This window comes from Bos grunniens, chromosome 29 (assembly GCF_055505025.1).
Source record: "Bos grunniens cultivar Pamir isolate PY7600 chromosome 29, Bosgru_T2T1.0, whole genome shotgun sequence".
Taxonomy (NCBI): domain Eukaryota; kingdom Metazoa; phylum Chordata; class Mammalia; order Artiodactyla; family Bovidae; genus Bos; species Bos grunniens.
In genome coordinates, this window is record NC_141193.1 from 36,576,254 (window position 1) to 36,601,220 (window position 24,967).

The following is a 24,967-nucleotide window of genomic DNA, read 5'->3' on the forward strand; positions in this document are numbered from 1 at the left end:
TCATTCTGTCATTTTTGAGATTGCACTCAAGAACTGCACTTATGTTGACTATGAGAGCTACTCCATGTATTCTAAGGGATTCTTGCCCACAGTAGTGGATATAATGGTCATCTGAGTTAAATTCGCCCATTCTGGTCCATTTTAGTTCACTGATTCCTAAAATGTCCATGTTACTCTTGCCACCTCTGTTTTACCATTTCCAATTTACCTTGATTCATGGACCAAAGAAGCTGGAGAAAATTGAATGGTTCTATGAAGACATACAAGACCTTCTGGAACTAACACCAAAGAAAGATATCTTTTTCATCATAGGGGATTGGAATGCAAAAGTAGGAAGTTAAGAGATACCTGGAGTAACAAGCAAATTTGACCTTGGAGTACAAAATGAAACAGGGCAAAGGCTAATAGAGATTTGCCAAGAGAATGCACTGGTCATAGCAAGCACCTTCTTCCAACAAGACAAAAGATGACTTTACACATGGACATCACCAGATGGTGAACACCAAAATCAGACATATTCTTTGCAGTCATAAACGGAGAAGCTCTACACAGTCAGTAAAAACAAGACCAGAAGCTGACTGGCTCAGATCATGAAGTATTCACTGCAAAATTCAGATTTAAATTGAAGAAAGTAGGGAAAACCACTAGACCATTTGGATATGACCTAAATCAAATCACTTATGATTATACATTGAAAGTGACAAATAGATTCAAGGGATTAGATCTGATAGATAGAGTGAGTACCTGAAGACTATGAACAGAGGTTTGAGACATTGTACAGGAGGCAGTGATCAAGATCATCCCCAAGAAGAAGAAATGCAAAATCGCAAAATGGTTGTCTGAGGAGTCCATACAAATAGCTGAGAAAAAAAAAAAAGAAGAAGCAAAAGGCAAAGGAGAAAAGGAACAATATCTGAATGCAGAGTTCCAAAGAATAGCGAGGTGAGATTAGAAACACTTCCTAAATGACTAATGCAAAAAAAAAAAAAAAAGAGGAAAACGATAGAATGGGAAAGATTACAGATCTCTTTAAGAAAATTAGACCAAGGGAACGCTTCATGCAAAGATGAGCACAATAAAGGACAGAAATAGCATAGACCTAACAGAAGCAGAAGACATTGAGAAGAGGTGGCAAGAATACACAGCAGAACTATTCAAAAAAGATCTTCATGACCCTCAACATGATGGTGTGATCACTCACCTAGAGCCAGACATCCTGGAGTGCGAAGTCAAGTGAGCCTTAGGAAGCATCACTACAAACAAAGCTAGTGGAGGTGATGGGATTCCAGTTGAGCTATTTCAAATTCTAAAAGATGCTGCTGTTGAAGTGTTGCACTCAATATGCTAGCAAATTTGGAATGCTCAGCAGAGGCCACAGGACTGAAAAAAGTCAGTTTTCATTCCAATTCCAAAGTAAAGCAATGCCAAAGAATGTTCACGCTACCACACAATTGCACTCATCTCACATAGTAGCAAAGTAGTGCTGAAATTTCTCCAAGTGAGACTTCAACAGTACATGAACCCAGAACTTGTAGATGTTCAAGCTAGATTTAGAAAAGCAGAAGAATGAGGGATCAAATTGCCAACATCTGTTTGATCTTCAAAAAAGCAAGAAAGTTCCAGAAAAACATCTGCCTCATTGACTACGCTAAAGCCTTTGACTGTGTGGGTCACAGCAAACTGTGGGAAGCTCTCAAAGAAATGAGAATACCAAACCACCTGACCTGCCTCCTGAGAAATCTGTATGCAGCTCAAGAATCAACAGTTAGAACAGGACTTGGAACAACAGACTGGTTCCAGTTGGGAAAGGAGCATGTTAAGGCTGTATACTGTACCTTGCTTAACTTATATGCTGGAGAAGGCAATGGCACCCCACTCCAGTACTTTTGCCTGGAAAATCCCATGGATGGAGGGGCCTGGTAGGCTGCAGTCCATGGGGTCACCAAGAGTCGGACATGACTGAGCAACTTCACTTTCATTTTTCACTTTCATGCTTTGGAGAAGGAAATGGCAACCCACTCCAGTGTTCTTGCCTGGAGAATCCCAGGGATGGGGGAGCCTGGTGGGCTGTTGTCTATGGGGTCACATAGAGTCAGACACGACTGAAGTAACTTAGCAGTAGCTGCAGTAACTTATATGCAGGATACATAATGTGAAATGCCAGGCTGAATGCGGCACAAGCTGGAGTCAAGATTTCAGGGAGAAATATCAATAACCTCAGACATGGAAATGACACCACCCTTATGGCAGAAAGCAAAGAGGAACTAAAGAGCCTTTTGATGAAAGTGAAAGAGGAAAAATGAAAACGCTGGTTTAAAACAACATTCAAAATATATGATCGTGGCATCTGGTCCCATCATTTCATGGCAGATAGGGAAACAATGGAAACAGTGAGATACTTTCTTTTCTTGGGCTCCAAAATCACTGCAGATGGTGACTACAAGCATGAAATTAAAAAGCTGCTTGCTCCTTGGGAGAAAAGCTGTGACCAACCTAGGCAGCATATTAAAAGCAGAGACATTACTTTGCCAAGAAAGATCTGTCTAATCAAAGCTATGGTTTTTCCAGCAGTTATGTATGGATGTGAGTTTTGGACCATAAAGAAAGCTGAGTGCTGAAAAACTAATCCTTTTGAACTGTGGTGTTGGAGAAGACTCTTGAGAGCCCCTTAGACTGCAAGGAAATCAACATCCATTTGATCATAGAAAAAGCAAGAGATAAAGAAAATCAGTCTTGGATATTCATTGGAAGAACCAATGTGGAAGCTGAAGCTCCAATATTTTGGCCACCTGATGTGAATAACTGACTCATTGGAAAAGACCCTGATGCTGGGAAAGATTGAAGGTGGGAGGAGAAGGGGACGACAAAGGATGAGTTGGTTGGATGGCATCTCTTGATAGATGTGAGTTTGAGCAAGTTCTGGGAGTTGGTGACAGACAGGGAAGCCTGGTGTGCTGTAGTCTATGGGGTCACAAAGAGTCGGACATGACTGAGGGACTGAACTGAATTGAATTAAATCTGTTTGGTAGTTTTAAAAATATAATAATTTCATGACAGCTCCTTAGATTTCTTTCCATCAGTAAACATTGCCTTGTGGCCACTGTATATAAAACTTTGCTGAGTACTTCAGGGGATACTGTGGGAAGGACAAGATAACACAAAAGTGGGTGAATTTAACATAGTCTTTAAATGTCTCTTTAAAGATAAAAATCCATTGTTGGGGCTTACATTTCAATTTTGTGGCATATATTAATTAAATTGTTAACTTTCACTAAGTATTTTGCTACATATTTAGAATATGGGCTTCTCCTGGTGGTTAAGACAGCAAAGAATCTGCCTGCAATGCAGGAGACCTGGGTTCAAACCCTGGGTTGAGAAGATCCCCTGGAGAAGGGAATTAGAATACACTCCCTACCCCATAAAGAAGATAGATAGATCTGCGATAAAATAATGATATGCTATTAGTACAGTACTAAATGGTATTATAGAAAAAAAAAAAGTCTGTGGGGATAGAGAGGAAATCCTTCTTTCCCTAATACATACAAACATGCACACTATCCGTATTTGTCCAGTTTAGAAAGGCCTTTTGAAGAAGGTGTTTCTCAAGCTGTGTCTTAAAGAAGAAGTCAATTAAATCACAGGGACATGGAGAGAGAGAATGAAGAGGCGATTCAGAGGAAAGGTAGATATCTATTGGGCAAATTTTGAGGCCACTGCTCTACTGACCCCTTCTGAAGACAATAACTTTTGTAAATGTTGATCATTACAGATATATATCTTTCATTATTGCGAACTACTCTACAAAGAATCAAAAGCACTAAATGGTGATGTCAGAATTGAAACTCTATTCCACTATAAATTCTCTTCTATTTTTCCTAATATTAATGTTCCCTTCTTCGATTCTGCTACATCCTTCTTCTTCCAGACATGCAATAAGAAATAAATATAAAAACTTTTTTCTAGCATTAAGAATGAATTTATAATTTTCCATAAATATTTCTTATTTTTCATTAAGAACCAAGGAAAACACTTATATAAAGATTAGTCATGCCTAAGGATAAAGGGACTGCAATGATGACAACTGGCCATTTCTTAATCAGATCCTGAACCTAGCCAGTCATTTCCTTTTTGAAAAAAAAAATACTAAGCAGGAAAAAAAAAATCTCAGACTTCAAATCAAGATATCATGTAGTAAAAGGGACACCCAAAGAAATATTCTCAGTGTATTTCAACAATGAACAAAGGTGATCTGAGGAAACACCTTATATGAGTATTAGGGTAAAACTGCATTCATTCTACATGTTAGCAAAGTAATGTTCAAAATCCTCAAGCTAGGCTTCAACAGCATGTGAACTGATAACTTACATATATAAAAGCTGGATTTAGAAAAGGTAGAGGAACCAGAGATCAAGTGGCCAATATCCATTGGATAATAGAAAAAGCAAAGGAATTCTGGAAAAACATCTACTTCTTCTTCATTGACTATGCCAAATTCTTTGACTGTGTGGATAACAACAAACTGGAAAATTCTTAAAGATATGGGAATACCAGACCATCTTACCTGCCTCCTGAGAAACTTGTATGCAGGCCAAGAAGAAACAGAGTCAAACACGGAACAATGAACTGGTTCAAAATTGGGAAAGGAGTATGACAAAACTCTATATTGTCACCCTGCTTATTTAACGTATATGCAGAGCTCATCATGTGAAATGCCAAGCTGGATGAAGCACAAACTGAAATCAAGATTGCCGGGAGAAATATCAATAATCTCAGATATACAGATGACACCACTCTAATGGCAGAAAGCAAAGAGCAAATAAAGATCCTCTTGGGGAAGGTGAAAGAGGAGACTGAAAAAGCTGGCTTAAAACTCAGCATTCAAAAATTAAGGTTATGGCATCCAGTTTCATGACTTCATGGCAAATAGATGAGGGAAAAATGGAAACAGTGACAGATTTTATCCTGTTGGGCTCCAAAATCACTGGGGATGATGACTGCAACCATGAAATTAAAACACACTTTCTCCTTGGAAGAAAAGCTATGACAAATCTAGATAGCAAATTATAAAGCAGAGACATCACTTTACCAACAAAAGTCTGTATAGTCAAAGCTATGGTTTTCCAATAATCATGTATGAATGTGAGAGTTGGACCATAAAGAAGGCTGAGCACTGAAGAATTGATGCTTTGGATCTGTGGTGCTAGAGAAAACTCTTGATTCCCTTGGACAGCAAGGAGATCAAACTAGTCAATCCTCAAGGAAATCAACCCTGAATATTCATTGGAAGGACTGATGTTGAAGTTGAAGCTCCAATACTTTGGCCATGTGATGCAGAGTTGACTCTTTGGAAAAGACCCTGATGCTGGGAAAGATTGAAGGCAGGAGGAGAAAGGGATGACAGAAGATAAGATGGTTGGATGGCATCACTGACTCAATGGACATGCATTTTGAGCAAACTCTGGGAAATAGTGAAAGTCAGGAAAGCCTAGTGCACTGCAGTTGATGGCGTTGCAAAGTCAGACAGGACTAAGTGCCTGAACAACAAGAAGGGCATCACGGAGCAGGTGCTATTTAAGATGAATTTTGAGGCTTCCCTAGTGGCTCAGGTGGTAAAGAATCTGCCTGCCATGCAGGAAACCCAGGTTCAATCACTGAGTTGGGATGATCCCCTGGAGGAGGGAATAGTAACCCACTCCAGTGTTCTGGCCTGGAAAATCCCATGGACAGAGGAGCCTGGTGGGCTACAGTCCATGGAGTTGCAAAGAGCAGGACATGACTAAGTGACTAACACTTTCACTTGAGGTACAAGTGGGCAATTTTTTTTTTCTAATTTGAGGAAGAAATATACATATTCCAATTAAGTTAACCTCATCAATAAAGAGAGCTGGGTGTTTTGAGTGAGGGATGCTTTGCGTTTGCAGTTCAGAGCAGGTGTGGTAGGAAGTAGCAAACGTGACAGCAGAGAAAGACACAGCAGGATCGAGAACATCCTAAATGCTGTCTAGGTGCTATCCTATAGCACCCAGATAAGACAGCATCCTAAATGCTGTCTTAGGTGAGTTGGATTTTGTCTTGTTGCCTACGGAGAGTTGTGAAGGTTTTAAGCAAAATATTTCTATGATCAGATCTATATTTGGGTGAATATGATGAAAGGGAGGTCAGAGGCCAATTAGGAATCTAATTAAAAGGAACAATAACAAGGTCTGTGTGTCTATGAAAATGAAGGGGAAATGAGAGATGGAAGATTATTTCACTCAAGACAGATCAGCCATGATCCTGATGCTGAGAAGCTCACAGTCTAATAGGGAGGAAAGACATTTTTATAGGAATGACTCTCCTGGTATGCAGTATCTGATTGTCTTCTCCCTGGTACTACAGACGTCGAACAGAGATAGGTTAGTTCAAAGACTGTGCAGAAAGATATGGCAATGGCCTCATTTCTAGTCTAGCCCAACGGATCAGAGTTGTGAATGGGATGTACTGGATGGCTGGCTCCCAGGGGAGCAGAACCAAGTAAAGGACCTTCACAAAGGATAGCTGTACTTCCTCTTTCTCTCTCTCTCTGTCCACACACACACACACACACGCACACCACTCACGTACTCCTCAGTGTGTCTATGTTTCAGCATAGTCTGAAAAGAACATTTGATTCACATCTTGATTCTGCATTGATAAACTTAAGAGACCAACAGTGAGTTAGCCCATCTTTCTGAGCCCTTATTTTTTTCTCACTTATAAAATATGGTGATAATACCTTTCTATCAAGGTTGCTGAGAGGATTCTAAAACACTATTTATTTGATAACCCCCTGGCACAATCTAACAGATAGTAAGTACTCAGTATGCTTTTGTTTCTGTTTTCCTTCACTCTACCGGGGAAAATCTTATAGATTTTTTTCACAAATACCAAGGAAATATTTTTTTCTACTTATGACAGGAAAGGTTAGAAATATAGCTGTTGGATACTATATTCTTTTATTGCATGCATAGCACTGATGGTGAATCCTTTCTAGGTGCCAGCCAGGTACTGTGGTTAACCTTGGAGACAAATGAACAGCTAGAAAAAAAGAAGGGGTGGCATCTTCAAACAACTCACAGTCAACTAAAGGAAAGGAGAGAAATATTCACAGAGCACTAGGTATCAAAATAGAATAGAAATTCAGAATAAGACTTTCTTACAAAATCTCCACTGGGTATACAACATCCATTAACACATCCAGAAAACCTGTTGCTAGAGGATACTTAAGTAGTGGATGAATTCATACTAAATATTTGATGCAGTTCAGCACCACTGAGAAATTCAGCCAGTGTGAAAGAAGTATTTGCAGACCAGAGAGCATAAATCAATTCCATTAACAACAAGTAAAACTGCATTTGGAAAACAGGAAAGTACTATGATCTGAGAGACAGTTATTATTTTTTTTCTAGCTTAATTTGTTTCTTTATTTTGTCTGTCTTTTTCCAGGATTAAGACTGACTTCTTTTTGCTTCCTCTTAGCTTTGAAGTATATGTGTAGGGGCTGCAGACTTTATAAAAATAATATTTTCAATAATATATGCTATCTCAGATAGTCAGAACTCGCTCAGTAAAATATGTATGAGAACATTCCTTCCAGCCACTAGCTGTGATTCATTTATGACCCAGTTGGCCAAGGTTCTTGGAAAAAAGAATGGTCATTTCTTTCAAAATCTACTCCCACAATTCTCCAAGTTTTACCTGTTTTGCTGGTTATAATGCCAATCAGAACTTACAAGATATTTATCTTTCTTCTCTTCTTCCACTCCCAATTCCTATTCTGTCTATTCTCTTGACTCAGTTGTTATTTTCTGGGATTAAAAGCAGAACAAATATTGCTTGGAAGTTTTGAAGTAAAATTCTTAGAAGGGGATTGAATGTTGTTGCTTATTTATAGCTACTATCAAGTCTTCTCAAGTAATTCTCCTTCGATGTGACAGATATAACTCCAAAGGATTTTAAGAAAATTCAGAATTTCAACTGCCCTTATATATTGATACAATACTATCAAGAATCTTACTGTGAGCCTTCCATTCCACCATAAATAATAAGCATGCACTCGACAGAGAACAGAAAAGAAGAAAAGAAAATCTTGGAGGGGTCTGTAATACTTTCTAAGGCACAATGGTTTCCAATGTTATCCAAAGCTAAACCAAGGCAATCTTAAAATAGGAAGTAGGAATCTGATAGTAAGTCAGTTTCCTTTAATTTAACTAGAATTAGAATTAATGACAGAGGTAAAAAATAAGTAAGGACTTGGAAATAAAGATCTCTATCCTTTCGCTGAAGAAAGATAGAAAGATATCATTCAACACTTACAATTAGAAATATGCTAACTGGCACTTAAGGATAAATACATATGGGATGAACACTTTGAATGTCACTACCATTTTGGATTAATAATATTTCTATTATGAAAAAAGACATGCAATCTATAGTTTCAAGTAGGGAAAAGCTCTGTGTTTTGATTGAAAAAATGTTAGAAATAAGAAAGCTTTTTTTTTCTTCCTCCTTAGTATTCATTATGTTCCTTTTTATCAGATTCTTTTGTAAACCAACTTTCTGAGATATTTGTATAAGCCTCAAGTAAAATATTATAAATTAAAATTATGTCACATAAAGCTGAAAGTAGATTTTTAGCCTAATCCTTAATTTTACAGATAAGGGCATTGAGATTTAGAGAAATGAAGTAAGGTTACTAAGGTCATGGAGAGAGTCAGTGGCAAAACCAGAAGAGAAATAGACCTAATTTCACCACTGAAAAACATACTGAAGTCTTAGAAAGCTCTTTTGTCTATGCATCCCGCCTGCTTCTGTGACATATACCCTGCTGCTGCTAAGTCACTTCAGTCGTGTCCGACTCTGTGCGACCCCATAGACGGCAGCCCACCAGGCTCCCAGTCCCTGGGATTCTCCAGGCAAGAACACTGGAGTGGGTTGCCATTTCCTTCTCCAATGCATGAAAGTGAAAAGTGAAAGTGAAGTCGCTCAGTCGTGTCGGACTCTTAGTGACCCCATGGACTGCAGCCTACCAGGCTCCTCCATCCGCAGGATTTTCCAGGCAAGGGTACTGGAATGGGGTGCCATTGCCTTCTCCAGACATATACCCTATCCTCCTCCTTCTTCCCTCATCACAATACATCGCAGAGGGATGTAGTCACTGAAAAAATGAGAGTAAGGAAGCTAAATTAAGAGTATAACATTCCTGTTACTTTTTGGTGCCCAGTTTTGCTTAACTCACTCCCTAGGTGAAAGACTAAGGAAATAAAATCTTATATATAGTTAACATAAAACAGTTTTTTGAAATCTGAATTCACAACAAAATATGACATTTGTTTCAAACAGGTTTTACAGGTCACTGAAAAAATAAGCCTTTAAGGAGCCTTGGCCAATAGACTTGCTTTTCTTATCTTTGTTTCTTTCCTAAACTTTATATGTTAAGTTATTTCTAAGATGGTCTCATAAGAAATGCTTTAGTGGAGTCTGAACCCTTAGAGATGAAATGTTTTAAACCTTATAAAAGAATTTATCCATCAAACTTTCTTTTTTCTTTCTTTTTTTTTTTTTTTTTTTTTTTGAGTGAGTAGTTAGGTGATGCATTAACTCTTTTTCCTCTTTTTACTTTGGGAACTTTGGAAAGACAGGTAGGTGAGTTTGATAAAGTACTTTATTGAGGATCAACTGGAGACACTATGTCTGTCATGCATGCCCAACATGCAACAACATAAGACGGCAGACCTTTAATCACAACCTGCTTGCTGCAAAATCAGAAAGTAGCTTGGGCTCTTGCTTTTATAGCTCTGATAAATATCATCTATTGCTGTAGTTTTTACTTCTGTCTATGCATGGAGAAGTCCATGGACACAATGCCAGGATAACCTACTAGGTATTCATACCCAAGGTTCCTCAAATTCAATGTGTCCAAATGCACAGATTCCCCCTCCTCCAATTTTCCATCTGGTCCTCAAATAGTTTCTTATTTATTTATTTATTTATTTTAATTGGAGGCTGACATGAATCAGCCATGGGTATACATGTGTTCCCCATCCTGAACCCCCTTCCCTCTACCAGACATTGTGGAAATTAACAAGCTCTTTAGGGATTATCCTTTCTTCCAACCACCACTACCTTAGTGTAGGATTTCCTTGCTCTTTATTTGGACTAATGTAAAGATTCTTCAACTTTTCTCCAACCCACATTTATCTTTCTTCATACAGCTATTCTGCTACTGATGTAAATTTGTCTTAAGTTAAATCTGTTCACAAACTATGCCAGTTTATAATCATTAGTTGGCTTCTTCTTATCATGTGTAGTTTAATTCCCAAAGTCTGCCCCATGAAATAATCATCATTGCTCTACAAAAAACAAAAGTATGCTCAAAATAAAGTAGGTTTCCTTTGTCCAGTAGATTGGGAAATGCTGTAGATTTAATCTCTTTTAAAAATATTATGTCAAAAGCATTGGAAAATTGAACCATACAGAAACCTACCTGACTCTGATATAAATTTCTAATAACTAGGTCTGCATATACACTTAGCCTCTTCTCTCGTTGCCTCACTGTTGTGTTTTGACAACATACTATATTTGTTCTTTAGTCTCTTTAAAAGCTTTTGAGAAAAATACAGTACTCTTAAAAGCAGGGACTATACTGTCTGCATCTCTTTATCTCATAACCTATAATGCCTGCTCTACAGTTGATTCTCAATCAATGTGTGATGACGGAATGGGTGAATGGATGATAAACTCCTTCACGGGTAGACTGTCATCTTGTTTTACTTTGGGTAATGGGGCTGAAAAGCTCTACAGCCTAAGTTTGTTTAAAGGAACAGTCAGTGTAGAGTGACGATGGCAAGTGTATATGGCTTTCTCTTCTGTTTTCATTACTCGCCTAAGGGAATATTGACTCTTCACTCCTGACGTTTCCAGTAGTGAATGGATCCACAAGCCTGGAGGAAGTCATTGGGAGCCTTGCCTTTGGAGAAAAAGAGGGAGATAATTCAAGTCTGGTCTTAAACTTTACTCTCTGGAGAATTTTCCTCTGCTTCCTCCTACTCCTTTTTTTTAAATTCAAAGATATAAATTCCTCATTTGAGAATATTTCATATTTCACAGTATTCAAAATAATTCCTTAAAGTCAAGAGATTTCTTTTTCTTTGAATTTTTCATATAGTTCTTTGGGTCTTTTAAGGTTATTTATTCCTTATGGGATAAGAATGCCAAGATGACTATGGGTCAGTGAGGATCAGAACAGTCCTTCATTGAAAGAGGTCTCTGAAGCCTGGGAAAGATTGTTGCCAACTTCTTTCATAACACTCGTTTGATAAGTTGGTTTCTTAATGAATATAACAGGGTCAAGGTATTGAGACACTTAACACAAAAAAGTTGTTTTCTCCCATTACTCTCATTATTATAATATTCATTTTTTAAAACTTTGGGAGAATAGAGTATACATTAGATGTTATAGGACATAAAATGGACTGTTATTCATGTATTCATGATAACATCGTCAAAGTCTTCAAGGAGCCCTCATGGAGAAAATTAACACTGTCTCCATATAAGCAAGCAATGATTCTGATAAACAGGAGATAAGCCTTAAAGAAGCTACAAATATAATAATAATAATATAAATAAACTGCTAAAGTCTAGAACAGCAGAATAGCTAAATTGGGTCAGGGAGGAGACCGAGTTGGCTATTACATATATTTGCTAAGAATTGACAGTAAAAGGAGGACATTATATGAGTCATAAGAGAATTCTGATATGATTATTAACTGAAGACTTTTTCAATAGATGATGAATACTCACTTAACTTGCCCATGATTATTAGAGCAGAAACTATTCCTTGGAGTGAGAAAAGTCTATAAAGTTGTCCTTATTGTTTTAGGCAAATTAATATTTGATACAACTGATTTTTTTATAAAAGAAGATTAAACTTGGAGGAAAGATGGTTATTAATTTTCACACAACTCAATGATTACTTGTTTGCTTCCCTCATACTTGGGGTTACCTCTAGATTTTAAAAGGATACTACTATTGTTGCTCCTCCTTCTCCTAATATTTATATTACAAATATTTAAGTTTTGATTTCAGACAGGAAGATCCCAGAGGTAGTGATTTTCTGAGTGAGCTAACTCAGTGTAAAGATTTCTTTTAGAGTAATAACTACTGCCACTTATTTTACTCTGTCTACTGAGTCATGCACTGCCTAAGTACCCTACAGATATTTCTATTCCTTATAATGATCTTCCATGAGAAGTATTATGAATGAGCCTCATTTATAACTAACCTAAAGCTCAAACTGATTAAGTGGCTTTCACAATATCATACAACTATTATGTTCCAGTCTTACTAAAAGTCAATGTTCTACTTTCTAAACAAGATGTATATAATTTTACACTGAGAAATTATCATCCTGCCTCTACCTGTATATTTTCAGGACTGGAAAATGTTCTATGTACTTTAGTCTGATGAATTATCAGATATTCTGATCAACAGTTTCTTTATTGCTAATTAAAATTTCAACTTCATGTTTGTTAGATTCAGTGATTATTTCCAAAGGTTCCACTTCCATAGACAACCTATAATTTCCTATGAGGAGTACTAAAAGACTACAATATTAAATAAAGTAAATAAGAATACAACTATTTTGCTTAAATTATGAACTTGAACCAGGCCATGATGCATCTTGCTGCTGCTGCTGCTAAGTCACTTCAGTCGTGTCCGACTCTGTGGGACCCCATAGACGGCAGCCTACCAGGCTCCCCCGTCCCTGGGATTCTCTAGGCAAGAACACTGGAGTGGGTTGCCATTTCCTTCTCCAATGCATGAAAGTGAAAATTGGAAGGGAAGTCACTCAGTCGTGTCAGACTCTTAGCAACCCCATGGACTACAGCCTACCAGGCTCCTCCGCCCATGGGATTTTCCAGGCAAGAGTACTGGAATGGGTTGCCATTGCCTTCTCCAATGATGCATCTTGCTGCTGCTGCTGCTGCTAAGTCACTTCAGTCGCATCTTAGCCCTCACTTATTGGCTCTTCAGACATAGTTACATGGCAGTAGTGTTATTCACAATGTGAAAATTTTGGCAAGACAAACTCCACAAGTTTTTCTCATACTTGGTACATTTTTATGGGTTAATTGAGGACCAATTAAGCCCTTGAGCCTGCAAGTGATTTTAATAGGTCATTTCATCAGACATCTTTGAGAACTTTCTAGAAATGCCTTACAAGGAATGTAAGGCATTCTACATTAATCTAATGTAATCTGTGAATTTACATTAACACATGTGCCAAAACCATACAGTATTGATTTTCTAATTTTATAGATGAGGGATTTGAAACAGATTGATGCAAGTTGCACATCTCAGTAGTTTTTGTGCAAGTATTTGAAACTAGATCTAACTGGTTCTTTCTTGTACAACACATTATCTAACAAAACATAAGCAAATCAAATTGTTGATTGCTTCTGTTACACAGATTCCGAATGAGAGAAGGCTTTTGTTTTCTAAGTTGATGGTTTTGTTTTATTCTCTATATATCAGTGAGTTGGAATGAATCATTGACTGAGTAACTCCTGAGTGTCTCCAGAGAACTCTGAATGTTTGACTGATAAAATCAACATATAATGGATGAGTTTAGAAATATATTTAGCCTTCTAAAGAAGAATGAATCGTTCCCAAGGTGGAATAAGACTTGACTCATTGGTATTAGCTAAGTAAAGAAAAAAAAATATGTCAAGAGAAAATAAGTTGTCAGCAATGGAAGCTCAGAAAATTGCAGAAGGAAGAAAACCAGTAATAGCAGTATATATCTGGACACTGTCCAAGGAAAGAAACATTGAATCTGGATGATGTGAGTCTTGTCTCAGGAAAACTCAGTGCTCGTCTTCAGTCCAAGCCCCTCATGTGAGCTATGCCCTTTCCTAGGAAGAGGATTATTACTGCGAGTGGTCAAGTTTGAAAGCAGTGATTTGACCACGTTTCCTTGGAGATATAGCTTTAGTTTAAGAAAAAGTCTTCACCAGAATAAAAGCCTCTTCTATTGTATATTCTTGCCTCCTTTGTCAAAGATAAGGTGTCCATATGTGCGTGGATTTATCTCTAGGCTTTCTATTTTGTTCCATTGATCAATATTTCTGTCTTTGTGTCAGTACCATACTGTCTTGATAACTGTGGCTTTGTAATAGAGCCTGAAGTCAGGCAAGTTGATTCCTCCAGTTCCATTCTTCTTTATCAAGATAGCTTTGGCTATTCGAGGTTTTTTGTATTTCCATACAAATTGTGAAATTATTTGTTCTAGCTCTGTGAAGAATCCCGTTGGTAGCTTGATAGGGATTGCATTGAATCTATAAATTGCTTTGGGTAGTATACTCATTTTCACTATATTGATTCTTCCAATCCATGAACATGGTATATTTCTCCATCTATTAGTGTCCTCTTTGATTTCTTTCACCAGTGTTTTATAGTTTTCTATATATAGGTCTTTGGTTTCTTTAGGTAGATATATTCCTAAGTATTTTATTCTTTCCGTTGCAATGGTGAATGGAATTGTTTCCTTAATTTCCCTTTCAGTTTTCTCATTATTAGTCTATAGGAATGCAAGGGATTTCTGTGTGTTGATTTTATATCCTGCAACTTTACTATAATCATTGATTAGTTCTAGTAATTTTCTGGTGGAGTCTTTAGGGTTTTCTATGTAAAGGATCATGTCATCTGCAAACAGTGAGAGTTTTACTTCTTCTTTTCCAATTTGGATTCCTTTTATTTCTTTTTCTGCTCTGATTGCTGTGGCCCAAACTTCCAAAACTATGTTGAATAGTAATGGTGAAAGTGGGCACCCTTGTCTTGTTCCTGACTTTAGAGGAAATGCTTTCAATTTTTCACCATTGAGGATAATGTTTGCTGTGGGTTTGTCATATATAGCTTTTATTATGTTGAGGTATGTTCCTTCTATGGAGAACAGTGTGGAGATTCCTTAAAAAAACTGGAAATAGAACTGCCTTATGATCCAGCAATCCCACTGCTGGGCATACACACTGAGGAAACCAGAAGGGAAAGAGACACATGTACCCCAATGTTCATCACAGCACTGTTTATAATAGACAGGACATGGAAGCAACCTAGATGCCCATCAGCAGATGAATGGATAAGAAAGCTGTGGTACATATACACAATGGAGTATTACTCAGCCATTAAAAAGAATACATTTGAATCAGTTCTAATGAGATGGATGAAACTGGAACCTATTATACAGAGTGAAATAAGCCAGAAAGAAAAACACCAATACAGTATACTAACGCATATATATGGAATTTAGAAAGATGGAAACAATAACCCTGTGTACGAGACAGCAAAAGAGACACCGATGTATAGATCAGTCTTATGGACTCTGTGGGAGAGGGAGAGGGTGGGGAGATTTGGGAAAATAGCATTGAAACATGTATAATATCATGTATGAAACGAGTCGCCAGTCCAGGTTCGATGCACGGTACTGGATGCTTGGGGCTGGTGCACTGGGACGACCCAGAGGGAGGGGAGGGGAGGGAGGAGGGTGGAGGGTTCAGGATGGGAATGCGGGTATACCTGTGGCAGATTCATTTCGATATTTGGCAAAACTAATACAATATTGTAAAGTTTAAAAATAAAATTAAATTAAAAAAAAAATAAAAGCCTCTTCTATACTTCCTTGAAATCATTTTCTTTGCACAAAGCGAGCAAGACAGTCCTGGGTCTACTGATTTACCTGAATGGGATCAATGTCAAGCTATCTCTAGGCTTTAGGACAAACTATCTCCTTCACTATGGATAGTATGTTCAAAATTATCTGTACTTTGAAATTGAAGTACTATGACCTGAGACTTAGTAATGGTCTAAGTAAAAGACCAGAGTAGACTATTCTGCCTACTATGATGCTAAGTTCTACGTTGCTGCTAGCCTTCTACATTAACTAGAATAGTCAAGATTAGGGTGACAAATAGTTGTTGTTAGCTCAACATAACAGAAATTTGCTGTTCATATTAAAGCGTGTTTACAGCTTGGCAGAAGAAGGTGGTGGCAGTATGTATCTATGGATGCATGCGTTACAGGGGTGACCGCTTCCCTGTCTTGTCATTCATGAACCAAGACTATGGCAGCTCTGACATCTCCAGTTTGTAGCACCCGGGATTGACTTTGGAACCATCTTCTTCCCCAAGTTGAAAGGAGAAAAACTCGTAAAGGAACAAATGGAAAGATTTTATAGTTATAGTTGGCACACATCACTTTTATTCATATTCTATTAGCTATAACCCAATCGCATGACCAATCTAACTGCAAAGGATGATGGGTAAGGTAGTCTGACTCTGTGCCCAGGAAGAAGAGGAGAAAAGATTTTGCCAATACCATTCACTGCCAACTATACAAAAGGGTTTCTACTTGTAAAGTAGCTAAGAGCACAGAAGGAGTATGGTGTTGAGTACATGATTTTCTCAGTTACTCCTAAATGACTATGTGTGTGTGTGTGTGTGTGTGTGTGTGGTATGTCTGTTGTTGTTCCAGCATTTATTTTCTCCTGTATCTCCCTGTTCTTTTCTGATAAAATTTAGTAGAAGAGACATGTTTTGGAGGGGATGATCTGAAATGGAAGACCAGATCTTCTACTTTCTATCTATAAAACCTCATCAAGTTTTAGTTTCCTCATCAGCAAAATGAGGATAATGTCCAGGATGTTTGAGGCTGGTCTGGAACGAGATCTGATGCTGGGTAATTCTGTATTTTGGACACATTGTCTCAGGATAGAACAATCTGGTCATTAGAAACATGGGGAATCATGTTTTTGGTCTTGATTGAAAAGAATCACTTGACATGACCATTTTTGCTTGTTTGTTTTATTTCTTGATTTTTTCCCCTTTCATTAGCTTTATTATGATATACTTTATGTATAATACAATCAGCAATTTTAAGCATATGATTTGATAAAGTTTGACAAATACATACAGTAGTGTGACAGCAATCAGTAAGAGAAAATATTTACATTTATTTCCAAATGCTCCCTTATGCACCACTGCACCTTTCCACCTCTGAACCCTGACAACCATTGATCTGACTTCTGTCATTATGGCTTTTCCTTTTCTAGACTGTCATATTAAATCATAAAGTTTGTTTTTATGTCTGGCCTCTTTTACTTGACAAAATAGTTTTGAGATTTATCTACATTTTGTGCAAAGCAATAGTTCACCCCTTTGTTGCTAAGTAGTATTCTATTGTATAGAAATACCAAGTTTATTTATGAACTCTAGTCATAGATTGATGAAAATCTGTGTTACTTTTGAATCTGTTTAATATAAGTACATCTGCTCTGAACAGTGGAGTGTAAGTCTCTGTGTGGACGCAAGTCTTGATTTCTCTTAGGCCTAGGAATATGCCTGCAGTGTCAGTCTTGCTTTGTATCGATGCTGGCTAATTTATATGTGTTTCTTAATCTGGCTTCCTTTATGATTCCATGTTGGGGAGGAAACTGCTTTGTGCAAAAGGAAATAAATTTTGATCACTGAAATGGGGTAAACCTTTATTTAACACCTTGTTTGCTTTATACATACAGCAATCTCTAATGTCTGGTCAAGTCTGATGGAGAAACAGCAATATAATAGCTATACTTAGCTAAGTTTCTTCCATTTACTAAACGCTAAGCTATGGTTGTAACAACAGCAATAAGTATTTAAGCCTTAAGTATTTAACTCTACTACTTATATATTTTCACATCATTTTTTAACATGCAGAAACTAAGATATAAAAATGATTAAGTTTGCCCAAGATCATCAGTTAAAAAGGGGTGCAGACTGGAATTCAAATACAGATCTACCTGATTTATAATCCCATACATTTCCCATTTGTCTTAGTTTGAATATCATGGACTGGATGGCTTATATAACAGACATTTCTTTTTCATAGTTGGCAGAAGTTGGAAACTAGGTAGTCTAAAATCAAGGTGTCAACAGATTTGCTATCCTGTGAGGAATAACTTCCCAGTTCATAGACAGACTTGCTTTTACTGTGTCATCACATGTAGGAAATGGGTAAATGCTACCTCTGGAGTCTTTTTTATAGGGATGTTGATCCCATGCAGAGCCTTCATGATCTAATCATCTCCTGTAGGCCTTACTTTTAAATATTTTAATATCAGTATTTTCAAATATGAACCTGCAGGAGACACATTCAGTCCATAGGATTACTGCTCTGTATATTTGAATTTGTAAAACTAAAGGACAACTTTCTGACAATGGACATCCACTTACAGCTCTGTCTGTGAAAAGAGCCATCAGCGTGCCTAGAGGCTCTTCTCTTCCTAACAGGTGTCCCCTACCTATGACAGAGCACGCACGGCAAGTATTGCCCAGAATCACTTTCTGTATTACATAAGGGTCAATTTGGATCTTGAAAGTGGTTTTCATAAGATTCTTTCTTAATACAAGATTAAAAACAAAAACAGATAAATTTGGTGCTTTAAATAAATACTATTATAGTTTTCCTGGCATTAGAGAAGTTTCCTAAAAGTTAATCACCACTCGAACAAGGCAAGAGTATATCTTCCAATAGATAAACTCCTCGGCAACAAAAAACAATCCCTAAAACTGCTCCTAATTCTTTTTTTTTCCCTTCCTTGTACATATATCATATCAAACCGACTCTCCAACACTTAGCCTCAAGAGCGTTTCAGTATCTAGGCAATGACAAAAAGACAATGATGGGAAAACTGTGTATCTTTTAAAGTGTCTGATCTTTATAAAAAACATTAAAATCTTTTAGCTATTTTATTTATGCCTTTCATACAAGCCAAAAATAGTGTTTTTTCCCATGAAGAGTTCTCCAATAAGTACTTGTTCTAGAGCACAAGGTCAATTTGTCATTTTTTCTTCCATTAATTTGAATGACACCATCCCAGAATTATGCAATTATTTTCTGTCAGTAAGGACATTTTGTTGCAGCCAATGGCTGAGAGAGAGATTCTGCACAGGTATAATCTGAAATAGTATCATCAAGTCATTTCATAAAATAGATTCAACTTTAAAATATTCCATTAAGTTATTCAATATGTGATTTTTTATTAAGCAGGGTGGGTGGTCTAAGCAAGCAAGATTAGACTCATTTGACTGGTACTTGAGGCAAAAGTGAGAATATATTATGTGCTCCTTACTATTTAATAAGTCAACATGCTTTGCTTCTTCTTTCCTATTCTTTCCTTTCTGGTAAAACTTATCAGAAGAGACACAGTCTTTGGAGGAGGAGGATCTGGGATGCAGGTCAGCTCTTTCACTTTCCATCTACATTATTTCTTCAAATTTAGTTTCCTCATCAGCCAGATAAATAGGATAATGATATGTACTTACAAGGCAGTCATGAGAATTAAGTGGCTGTATATGTCCTTCCCAATGGTTGAAAACATAGAAGGAGAACAAGTTTAAGTGGGGAATAGAAGCTTATTCCTGTGACCAGTAACCATGGGACAGTAATGAAATACTTAAAGATAGCGGACATGCAGGGCCCAGCTGAACAGCCAGATCAGAGGCATCGAGACATGAGAGCTATCAGATATGGGTGATTTTGAAATGCAGAAAGTGATAGCTTTGCCCATGGAGTAGATGTAGAGCCAAAAGACTTGGTGGATAGAGCAGGAACCCAGAACATCAACTTGTCGGGAATGAGCAGTATTGCCTCAAAGGCAGAAAATACATAAGCATGGTCTCTTGCATTTTGGAGAACTGGAGCTGTTGTACTGTTATTTTTATGGGGCTTTTTCTCAGATTAAAACACACACACACACACACACTTTGGAAGAAACATTGGAGAACACCATAGGAAATCTATAATTGCCTAAACATCTAAGTTTTTGAAGATACTGGTGGCAGCTGGTGGAGCAGCCTTTTCTTCTACTTTCCAGTTTAGAGGGAAATGCTGCCCATAATGTCTTGCTGGCAGAGTGACTGACCTGAATGTTCTTCTTACAGAAGAGGCTGCTGTGGGAGCAAATGGGAAAGAGACCACCTAGCCTGTCTGACATTAAAGGCTCCATCCCTTGATTGATCCAGCTTTTCTCCTGACTCCATTCAATGATTCTACTTACTGAGTACTTATCATATAATGTACGGGTTGGGCAATTAAGATAAAAATATAATTGAGAAGCAGTCTTTGCTAATGGAAATTGTACAAACTGGTAGAAGATGAAGCCAAGCTAATTTATGAAGATAATGCAAAAGAGAATGACTAACACCACCCAAATGTCTTTATATTTTTTTACACATGTTCATTCTGTTTCAGGCAATATTCCATTTGCATCTACATTGTGATAAAGGTATGATTATCTCTATTTGCCAATGAGCAAATCAAGCAATGTTAATTTAATTAGCCTGGGACCACAAAGTCAAAAACTGGGAACGATGAAATATCTGCTGGTTCTTTTCCATTGCAAAGGCTGGTTCTTCACATGACATCTTATGCTCTCATTGCCATTAAAAACGCAGGAACACTTCATCACAAAATGTTAAATGGGAATGCACTGTTCACCTCTGAAATTCAAGAGAGATAGAGAGTAGGGATAGAGAAGGGACGAAGTCATGGAAGGAAGGACAAAAGGGAGTGGGAGTGAAATGTAGAAGGAAAGAGGGAGAGAGCATGTAGACGGAGTGAAGGACGGAAGAAAAAGGAACTAAGAGACACAGGAAACAATGCTTACTTGAGCTAAACAACCCTTCCCAGCCCATAATATTTTTTAGAATATTAAAATATTCATCCTCCAGAAAGTGAAAGAAGATTATTACACATTGGGACTTCTTCAAAGGGTGACTAAAATCTACAATAATTAAGTAAAGCAGGAGAAAACTCCAATGGAAAATTAAACCAAAGATAAAAAGCAGATGATATTACTAACAGAAGGGCTTTGAAACAAACACACAAATGAAAAATACATATATATATATATATATATATATAGAAAGAGAGAGAGAAGAGTGGGCTAGGAAATGAAGATAGTTGTTTCCATGGTATGCAGATGTATAATATAAATGTAAGTGTACACAGACTCAATAATTTGCCTACCCTACCTCTGTCTCAGCACCTGCAAAATGTGGTAGAAGGATATGGAACCTGGAATCTTCACTTGAGCCTGGTCCTCACCTCTTATCCCATTATTTGGGAAAATAATTTATATGAATCTCAAGGTCCCCAACCTTAAATCTGAAACAATTAAATTTTCTTCCATATCTATAAAGATTATTTTGATCATTTATCTTAAATAAAATGAATTGAGATTGTAGTGGCAAAATGAGTAACAACATGTGCTTTGGAGTAAGTCCCCACGTTTGAATTCAGGTCCTGCTATTTAATACACAGCAAGCTATTTCACTTCTCTAAGCATCATCCCCTTATCTGTAAAACAGGGTAATAACAGTACCCAACTTATGAGGGGATTATAGGGATAGTTTGAGAGAATGCGCACCATGTGCCTTGCATGGTACCCAGTAAGCAGCAAGTTTGCAATAAATGCTACTTGATGACTGTAATGAAGATGATGACAACGGTGCTCTAGAGACAACGGCAGGGACTAAAATGATGCCTTAGGTGGTGAAGATGTAATGCCATTTGGGAAGCCTTCCCTCCCTGCTTCCTGATCCCTGGAGATAGGAATGCCCTCCTCTATGTCACTATATGATTTTTGAACACCCGCACTATAGATTTGATTACATGTTCCTGTTGCCACTGAATTTTCTGCCTTTCTTTCTCGCTAATTTATGAGCGCCATGAAGTTCTGAGTCTCTTGTATTCCCTCATTGCCTTGGACACATTAGTCTCTCAAGGAATATCTGCAAAACAGCTGAATCAACTGAGATAAATCCAGATAGCACACTGTAAACTCTATAGCAGTATAAGAATGCTCACTAGCCTTACTGTGGTTCTTTATATAGATTTTTGCTCCTAGTCAATTATTCTTCCAAATAATAAGCCCTCTGTGTTAGGCACGTGTCCAATATTACCACACTTGTGACTATGAAAACAGCTGCTCTTTGATATAAAAGCAAAGTAGGAAGAAATCAACTGGAAGCTGGAGGCATTTAACACAACATGAAAGAATAAAAATTCAAACGATATAAACCTTGCTGATGAAATTGTAGTCTTGAAATAATGGCATTAGCATCTCCTGGAGTCTTATTAGAAAAGAAAAATTTCAGGTCCCATCCCAGACCCACAAAATCAGAATCTGCATTTTAAGCAAATCCTCAGGTGATTCCTACACATGTTGCGTTTGAGAAGACCTGCTCTACGTCCTTGGGCACACTTGATGGACAGGAAGGAAGCCTTCTTTTTCTGGACTTTTTTAAAGAAAAGGCATGTGATGACAATGAAGGAAACAAATGTTTATAGATCACTTGTTCTGTACCAAGCTCAGAATAGATGTTTTGATACGAAATTTACTTTAATTCCCCCAATAGTTTTGTGGAGTTTGTATTGTTATGTTTCTTTTTTGTTGATGCTCAGAGAGGGTAAATAATGAGCAAGTGGCAAAGTTTGAATTTGACTTGATGACCTTACTTCAAAGCCAGATTTTATAGGAAGCTTGTAGCCAGCTTATCGAGCCCTACTTTGGTCAACTTGTTCTCAAGTCTCCAAAACTCCCTCATAGCACCATTACAAACACATCTTTACCTTTATCTGAAGTCCTGGGGCACCACTTTCTTGAAGGCTAGTCTGAACTTGGGCAGAATTGGTTTAAAATTCCAGCTTCCCTTAATTTCTGTGGAACCCTGGGATCACCCAGCCTTCATTTACCTAAACAGAAATAATACTGTTCAGGAGAAAAAATGTTTCTTCTACCTTTTAGGTTCTTCTGATTGGTCTAAGAGTTAAATTAACATGAGACAGATTAAAAGGACAGAATCGAACAAAATTCTAATAATGTGTATACTTGGGAGAAACTCAAGAGAACTGAATAACTCACCCAAATGGCCAAACCCGCCAACTTAAACGCCATCTTCAGCTAAAGACAAAACAGGTTTTGTGAGTAGTGTTTTGGAACCTAAAAATGGGAGAAGGCAATTCACACAAAAATACAGAAGCAACTATGTAGTTTAAAGTGTTTTCTGGGCCACGCAGAGACAATGGGACACCAAATGGTTACCATTGTCATCTCTAGTCCTGCTGAGTGTCCCCACCACACCTGGACCATATTCTATGCAAAAAGTAAAAGTGTTAGTCTCTTAGTCATGCCAACTCTTTGTGAGCCCATAAACTATAGCCTGCCAGGCTCTTCTGTCCATGGGATTCTCCAGACAATGATACTGGGGTGGGTAACCATTTCCTTCTCCGGGGGATCTTCCCAACCTGGGGATAAAACCAGGGTCTCCTGCATTGCAGGCAGATTCTCTACTGTCTGAGCCATCAGAGAAGCACACATTCTATGCAGAAGTCTCTGGCAATAGGTTTGCTCCTAGAGCAGGCCCTTTATCTAAATTTTTAGACAGCTAAAGAGATAAAAAGAAAGACTGCTGAGTCTTTCTGGCCCCTTGGTTGTTTTCAGCTTGAAATAATCCTTGTACCAAAGAGACATTTTGAGTTTGTAAGTTCTTCTTCCTTACAAAGGGAAGCAAAGGATCTACATCAAAGAACTGCTAGAAGACTTAATATCATGTGCACAGAGCACTTGAAACAGTCTTTGATGTTTGTTAATTGCTCAACAAATGCTAGGTGCTGCTCCAAATAAATATTTGTCATACAATATTTAATATAAATAACACCCCCAAAAAAGTATGTCCTTATAAATAACCCTTAATTATTTAAAAAACTTGGATATTTTGAGTGCCTCAAGTCAAATACTCCATATCTAATTCCAAACTCATGATTCTCCCCTGCCCTGTCCCACTACAGTTGAGACATCTTTGCCATATTAATTATTACACTTGTTAATTTTTACTTGCATTGAAGTATGACTTCCTTAATATTAAAGGATACATATCACTTATCTTTTGGATTCCTAGCCCCTAACACAGTGCTTTGCATGTTGAAAAATTACATGATTTCTATATTTGTCTAGACATGTTTTGTTAACCTAACTTTAGTGAGATCAGAGAAACACCATTGTTAGTTGTCCCAAGAGGATTTGTCATATTTACTTTAGATCTTGAAGGCAGTAGCTTTACAAACTCTTATATTTGGGAAATTAGACTATCCACCTCAGAGTCTGGATTTATTATTAATGATGCTGTATTTATAAAATTCTTTTTTAAGATTGAAAAACAAAGTTCCCACTTGTAGAATATTTCTAGTTTCCAGGCCACAGGTAAATAAAAAGACCCACTGTAAATCTGGCTGTTTGGCATGGAGAAGAGTTAGCATAAGGTAAAGGAGAAGCTGCCATTCTCAGGCAGCACAGTGGTAAAGGATCCAACTGCCAATGCAGGAGATGCAGAGACTTGGGTTCAATCCCTGAATCAGAAGATTACCCTGGAGTAGGAAATGGCAACCCACTCCAATATTCTTGCCTAGAAAATTCCATGGGCTCTCTATACATTATCTCTAAGTTTTGAAACTGCTTATAAAAAGTAAAAAGTGTTAGCTGCTCAGTCATGTCTGACTCTTTGCAGCCCCATGAACTGTGGCTCACCAGGCTCTGTCCATGAAATTCTCCAGGCAAGAATACTGGAGTGAGTAGTCCCCTTCTCCAGGGGATCTTATGACTCAGGGATCAAACCTGGGTCTCCTGCATTGAAGACAGATTCTTTACCATCTGAGCCAGAACATGTCTATAAAGGAGATGCTGTTATAATCCCTGTTCTACAGAAACTGAAGCTCAGGGAGCTTAAATGGCTTGCTTGGAGTCAAACAACTAATAACTGGCAGAGCAGTGAGTACAATTCAAATAGTCTCTGACTCTACAGCCAGTAGTAGTAATAGACTACAACTCTACTCGAATGGGAAAAAAATGTAACAA

The 24,967-nt window shown here is 37.6% G+C and overlaps 1 long non-coding RNA gene across 9 annotated transcripts in view; it reads right to left on the bottom strand.

Annotated features, from left to right (window-relative positions):
• LOC147342506 (uncharacterized) overlaps positions 1-24,967 on the bottom strand; it is a 1,735,326-nt gene that overhangs the window by 623,004 nt on the left and 1,087,355 nt on the right. The window contains exons 5-6 of one of the 9 annotated variants that reach the window (XR_015157703.1): positions 22,687-22,809; positions 19,024-20,552 (exon numbers count right to left, since the gene is read on the bottom strand). The exons of 7 other annotated variants lie outside the window; for them this stretch is intronic. This is a non-coding gene — a long non-coding RNA (uncharacterized LOC147342506). Of the gene's footprint in view, positions 1-19,023; positions 20,553-22,686; positions 22,810-24,967 lie in introns of those variants that run through there. One more of the 9 variants, XR_015157701.1, reaches the window with a different exon arrangement.